Consider the following 7642-nt stretch of genomic DNA (forward strand, 5'->3'; position numbering starts at 1 on the left):
CAATATTTGCTTGGAGGTTTCTTTTATTTATTCATTTTTGTTTAAAAGCCTTCTAAATTCTTCCAATCTTGTGTATTAGCATTTAGTAAAGTATGTAAAATGTTTGAAATAGATATTGTGCTCACTTGGTTTACTGAAGTAAAATATTGTGATATACAGATGTTGCTATTGATTTATTTATTTTATTTTAGAACCATTTAGAAAAAAAAATCTAGTTTTCTTTACATTTTATTTATATGAAAATGGAGTTTGGATGCTACTGACTAAAGATTTAATTCTCTGAGCAGTTCTACTTTAAATGCTATAATTTATTCAATACTAATGATAAATTCATTGTAACATTATAAATTGTTAATTATTAATATTATTAATGTATATTATTGTGGCATTTTTTTATTTGTGAATTGTATATGATTTTATTTTGTGTAATATTATTTCAATTCCTTCAATTCAGTTCTTTTGAAGAATCAACTAATGACAAATGCTAAAGCAAATGGAGAAGCCTGGGACAAAGTATTTGTATGAAAATTGTCTCCCTTGCACTGGCCAAAGAAGTTAAGCACATCAAAAATAAATAAATAGATAGATAGATAGATAGATAAACAGATAAATACATAGATAATTGCTTAGTGCAGGGGCAGTTGTAACATATCAGTCCAACGAGATACAGTCTTGCTGCTTTATTTCTCTCTCTCTTTTTTTTTTTTTTTCCTGTCTTTGTTGGATGAATGTGATTGTTTAGGGAAGTTATAAAAATAAGACACGGATATAATATTTACATAATCTTTCCCTAAATATATTTACTCCTTTCAGAAGGAATCTGAATTAGGAGCCTTCTGTCTAGCAGCTGACTTAAGTTGAGCCCAGATGACAATAGTGTTAGCTTACAAAAACGATTAACCCCTTAAGATAAAGAAGTAACTTAGTTATAAGAGTACAGGAGTATGATAGAATATTAGAATGTCCTGGGTTGAAAAGGACCACAAAGATCATTGAGTTTCAACCCCACTGCTATGTGCCAGGTTGACAACCGCTAGACCCGGCTGCCCAGAGCCACACTCAGCCTGGATTTGAATACCTCCATGGATGAGGCATCCACAACCTCCTTGGGCAACCTGTTCCAGTGTGTCACCACCCTCTGTGTGAAGAACTTCCTCCTAATATCTAACCTAAATCTCCCCTGTCTCAATTTAAGACCATTCCCCCTTGTCCTAGCACTATCCATCCTCATAAACAGCCATTCCACTCCCCATTTATACACTCCCTTCAAGTACTGGAAGGCCACAATGAGGTCTCCCTGGAGCCTTCTCTTCTCCAAGCTAAACAAACTCAGTTCCCTCAACCTTTCCTCGAAGGAGTGGTGCTCCAGCCCTCTGATCATCTTAGTGTCCCTCCTCTGGACCCATCCCAAGAACTCCATGTTCTTCTTGTACTGGGGGCCCCAGGCCTGGATGCAGTACTCCAGATGGGGCCTTACAAGAGCTGAGTAGAAGGGGACGATTACCTCCTTCTCCCTGCTGGCCACCCCCTTTTTAATGCAGCCCAGAACTCAGTTGGCCTTCTGGGCTGCAAGCGCACAGTCCTGGCTCATGTGCAGCTTCTTGTCTACCAGAACTCCCAAGTCCTTCTTCACAGAACTTCTCTCAAAGGCATCTTCCTTCAGTTTGTACAAATACCTGGGATTGCTCTGACTCAAGTGCAGCACCCTGCACTTGGCCTTATTGAACCTCATTAGATTTTCATGGGCCCATTTCTGCAGCCTATCCAGGTCCCTCTGGATGGCTTCGCTTCCTTCCAATGTATTGACTGCACCGCTCAGCTTAATGTCATAATAGGAGTAGCTTAAGCATAAACAATCTGCTAATCACATTGGAAGATGCAAACTATAAAGAGGCTTCCCAATAAAGGGTGGAGATGGAGCAAAAGATGAGTGAAAGACTGACTCCAACAAGAGAAATTTTGAAAATTTCTCAGAACAGGAAAAGAACAGGAAGTAAAAATGGAAAAGGGGTATGAACTAAGAAGGAAGAAGAGGAAGAAACATCTCTCCAGCTGTAAGCAAAGATCAGGTCTGTGAGCACCTGGGCAACCTGAACATCCACAGGTCTGTGGGTCCCAAAGGGATGCATCCCAGTGTCCTGAGGGAATTTGCTGATATAGTCTCCAAGATATTCTCAATTATATTTGATAAGTCATGGCAATTGGGGAAAGTCTCTGGTGACTGGAAGAAAGGCAAAACTGTAACCAAGAAGGGTAAAAAGGATGAGTCCACTGGGGGGAAAGAAATGTTGTTTTTGCATACCAGTAAGACGTTATGACTATGAAGAAGTCCAAAGAGGTGACATGGAGCTCTGATATGAGATGAATTTCTATTTGCAGAATGGAAGGCCTTTTTTGAGTAACATCCGGATACACTCATTTTTGCTTCTGAAGAACTTGTAAATGGATGAAAAACTAGTGAATATCTAAAACAGATTAAAATGGCAACTGCAGAAGTTACTACTTAGAGGAGGAACTCAATGGTAAACAGTTCAGTTGTGCATTCATACAATTAAGATTTACTACAATACCTTGGATAAAAGAGTGTTATAATAAATTATGTTTCTAACCACGCCTTATTTATAACATAAATATATTTAATTTAATTAATTTAAATTTAATTCTACAAATTCTTCCCTCTAGAAACAGAAACAACAATGGTAACAAAATACTGAGAAATATTTTAATTTAAAGATTATTTGTTGATTATTCTAAATTATCTTTGAAGAACAAGGTTGTCATAATATCAAGTTAATACAACTTATTATTTAATTTGATTTTTTTATATTTCAGTATTCCAAATACTGTTTTTAAACATCTTTTCCTATTGCTGGTAAGAATAATGTATTATTTGGATAATTCGTTATTACGAAGACAGAAAAATGTCAGTTTTATGCTTCCAGAACAAAGACACATAAAATGAATAAGGACAAATATCTTGTTTATTACAATTGAAGAACTAATGAAAGGACAACTGACTATGTCAGAATGATCATTATATCCAAATGAGTACAAGGCATAATATCAGCCATCAGGAAAGCAAACTGAATTTAAAAACAAGTTTCAGAATTTTGATTAGAGATTTTGTAAATGTTGGCCTTCTGAAAATATAGGTGATTTTAAAAATCCAAATGATAAACATAAAGTGTATTACTAAACAGAAATCAAGCCCCCAAACAGAATCAGCAAATTTGTTCAGCAAGCATTTATCATTTTATGGATTACAATAAGAACTGTAGAGTGAGAAACATATGTATATACACATATAAATATATATACACATATCTATTACAGATTCATTTACTTATTTGCTGTGTATTGACACCAGGCAGATGACAACAAACTTGAATAGATGCAGGTTATGGATTCTGGAGTTCCAGTTTAGAATTTGTAATGCAGTATATCTCATAAATGCAGGAGAAGAGTGAATTTGCATTTGGTTACATACATGAAGTCAGCTCTAAAATATTAACAATTAGTATTTTGTTCTTCCGTAAATCTACAGTCACTCTCTGCAAACATGACTGTGACATTTATTAGAAATTCTGTTTACTAGTTGATACAGAAGTCTATGAAATACATCAAAAGAATTTTAGTACTAAATGTTATTGATTTTGAAATTAAGTTAAAGTCATCAGATAGCTCATATCTTTATAGCATATTCAGTCACTTGGAGAAAGGAATCTGTGTCGTAGAGATCTTCATAAGGACAGAGCAACACACATTCTGACAAGTGACTTTCTCCACTTACTATAAATCTACATGGGCTGATCAAAAGGTAAAGCCTCCTATTTTGTTACGTTAGCCCATTATATCAGAGACAAATGGCAGTGGTAGTAGTAGAGGCTGAACTTGCGCCCAGTATTCTTTTAGGTTTTGTTATCATGCAACAGGTGGCAGCAGAAGGGCAGTCAAAATGACATTTTGCATGGAAGTGTGCATGAAGTAATAGTGTGCCACCGAATTCCTTCATGCAGAAAAAATTGTACCCATTGACATTCATAAATGCTTGCTGTATGTTTATGGGGACCAAAGAAGTGTAAGCACAGTGAGGTTGTAGGTGGTGTTTTTTTTGCAGTCGTGACAGTGACATTATTTCATCCGTGCTAGTGCAGATTTTTATGGGTGAGATATGCAAGCTCTTGTTCATCGCCAATGAAAATGCATAGCTAATCATGGCGACTGTGTTGAAAAATAAAATTTTGTAGCTGAGGATTTTGTCTATCAAATAAAGTCACTGTGTTCTTTGTAGCTTTTGTAGCTTCCACGGAAATAAATAGGAAGAATTACTTTAGGAGCAACCTATGTAGCTTTAGAGCAACAAATTCAACAAGCTCAGATACAGGTCTCTGTCATACACTGCATAAGATAAATGTTAGGTTTGTACACTTAGTAAGATAAATGTTACCCATATATCCATATTGTGACAAATATGGGTATATGACTTGAAGCAATGGGCACAAACTAGAATATAAGAAGTCCCTTCTAAACATCACAAAGTTCTTCTTTACTTCGTGGGTGATGAAACATTTGCTCAGGTTGACCATGAGAGTTGTGGAATCTCCCTCCTTGGCAATACCACAAATCAAAAACTACAAGGACCTTTTCCTCAGTAACCTGCTCTAGGTGTCCCTGTTTGAAACAGAAATTACATCAGCTGACCTACTTCTAGCCGATGCCCCTTCCAGCTTCAGCTATTCTGTGACTCTATGACAATGCTTGGAGCTAATCTGTTTATCTTCCCAAGTAACTACTGTGTAATATGCTTTTCTGAAAATGGCTAAAAATGCCAATGGGAAGTGATAAATTTCTTATTTTGATTCATTTTACTTGTGCACTTTTCAATTTATCTGTTAAACTATGTGTATCTAAACTCGTAAGTTTTTCACTACTACCTTTTTGACCCACTCATCTTATTAGGACTTAAACAGGCCAGCAGCTTTGTGGTAATTAGCTGCTTACTAGAGTTAAACAAAAACACAGAGGAAACTGATAATTTCAGAAAAATTATTTATGGTTTGTCTGAACAAATAACAAAGAAGCAAAATAGAAACTGATTCGGGACAGCACTTGATTAAGGATTTTCTTCTTTTTAACCTGTATTGCATTTTGAAAGCAGAATACAAGCCATACTGCAAATGTTATTTGTCAAATTGTTTTCATATTTTATTTCTGAGAATATAAATATTGCATTGGTTTTTTTTTAGGCTGCTAATGGAATCTTCCTGTAGTGTCTGACTAGAATTAGAAGTCTCAGCATTCTTAATTATAGATGTGTCATTCTACAAACACAATTTTAAAAGTCATTAAAATATCGTAGCAGCTACCATAATTCCCTCTTTCTTTTGTAGTTAAGCTACAGTATACTAGGTTAATAACACTGATCTCTTGTGCTCAGAATTCATTACAAACTACTGCCTACTGTCATTATAAAAGATCAGGTTTGAGACCTAATGGGCTGAAAAGTTAGAATCATAGAATCATAGAAACATAGAATCACCAAGGTTGGAAAAGACCTAAAAGATCATCCAGTCCAACCGTTCACCTATTCCCAATAGCTCCCACTAAACCATGTCCCTCAACACAACATCCAGCCTTTCCTTGAACAACCCCAGGCTCGGTGACTCCACCACCTCCCTGGGCAGTCCATTCCAGTGCCTGATCACCCTTTCTGAAAAGTAATAAAGTTGTAACTTTATATTCAAAATGTACAGAAATATATTCTTCAGACGCTGAATGAGAGAGTTTTCTTCTGAAGAAAAAAAAAAAAGGTAAAATTTAAGATTACCCTGGTTAATCTGACATGCCTTTTTTTGCTATTTTGAAAGGTGTGTGTTTGCCATTCTATTTATTTTGATCGGTCCTCTTTAATACATAGACATGCATCAAGCTGTGCATTATCTTCTGCAGTTACTACTTCAGCTTTACTGTACAGAAATCCTCTGTGTCCCCTAGTTAAGCTTCATTTCAAGCCTTGGAGTAAGCCTATGTTTGAATCTCTGTGAATATCTATGTGTGAATCTCCAGATTCTGACATCTTCCTCTAAACAATATAAACTCTAAACTATACGTTCCTTCTTATAAACAATGTATGAGTTAGAGGTCCAATCACACACTATACAGAATGTAAAACAGAGGTCAATTGAATTGGTAAACTAGCTGAGGCACTATGGAAAATTAAGGCTTAGTCCTCTTTTTTTCAGCTAAGTGACTATCCATGCAATTATTACTTCTAAAAGCAGAAGCATAAATCCAGGCTTCCAACTGCAGTAATATTAAATCCAACATACACTTATACAGTGTCTACATTTCTGTAGCTAGAAACATTTCCAACTCTCAGAAAGTATAAAAAGATCTTTAAAATACAAACTTGGACTAGAACATACAATAATTACACATAAAGAACAACTTTGTTAGGGTGTTAAGATATTTTTGTAATGTTACTGGTATCCGAATGGGTTGACCTTGACTAGTAGTAAGGCATTCAACTGTTCAATCACTCCCCTTCCTCAAAAGGATAGGAAAGAAAATGTAGTGAAAGGGTCATGGATCAAGATAAAGATGGGAAGGAAACTAACTAATCACTGTCATAGGCAAAATAGACTCAGTTGAAAAAAGACTATTTAATGTATAGCCCCATCTCTCTTTGTTTTATCCTTTTAATTAAATATATTCTGTCCTTCTTATTAAATACGTTTTCTCTTTTACTAAATGTGTTTTCCTAGATGCACCTCCAGCTTGGCTGCTGGACTCAGCTGTGCCCAGTACTACGTGTGTGGTGGCCTACCACCTTTACCTGGTAAAGTATCACAGAGTTTTATCCATTTTTAATCTGTTGTCCATTAAATAACACTTAACTGTTAATTCTGTATGTCAAAAGGAGCGGGTGACAAATATACATGTTGAAAAACTCCTATTCCTTCCATGGATGAAGGCCATGTTTCTTTTTCTTGTATTCTAGCTGACAAGCAAAACATTTGCAGTTACATGAGCACATTTTCAGAAAAAAAAACCCCTACTGTTTACATTTACAAATCATTCATTCATATTAAGGCAGAATCACTATAAATGCTATCTGCATTGAAGATTTTTTTCCAAAAACAACAATAACAAAAAAGTAGGACAACTCACTCTTTCAATAGATTATACTTACACATTTGGGATATTCTTTACTTTTATCTGTGTTAGATTGTTTGAAAGGAGAGCAATATGCATGACTGTATCCCTTCTGTTTATTTTGATTTTGTTGTTGTTCGATATGTTTGATATGAGACTTAATAGGATTTTAAAATTGAGAAGTGCCATATTGTAGTCCTAGGACTCTGTGAACGCTTCTGATGCAACTTGGATAGGTACTTTCAACTACATTTTCCTCATTCTCCTTTCATTTTTTGTCTGTCTTATTTTTCTCCTTGTGTTAAAAAAAAAAAAAAAAAAAAAAAAAAAAAAAAAAAAAAAAACCTCTGCTTACTTTTTTTTTGCCCTAACTGAATGCAGCTTTGTTTTTACTGTTGGTCATTTTATTCTTTCTAAAATTTAAAAAAAAAAAAAACAAAAATTCCAAGTAGTATTCTCATTAAAAAAAATATCTAAGATTCTGAAG

This window comes from Centrocercus urophasianus, unplaced genomic scaffold (assembly GCF_019232065.1).
Source record: "Centrocercus urophasianus isolate 14NV4802_14NV808 unplaced genomic scaffold, USGS_Curo_1.0 seq_371, whole genome shotgun sequence".
NCBI lineage: Eukaryota > Metazoa > Chordata > Aves > Galliformes > Phasianidae > Centrocercus > Centrocercus urophasianus.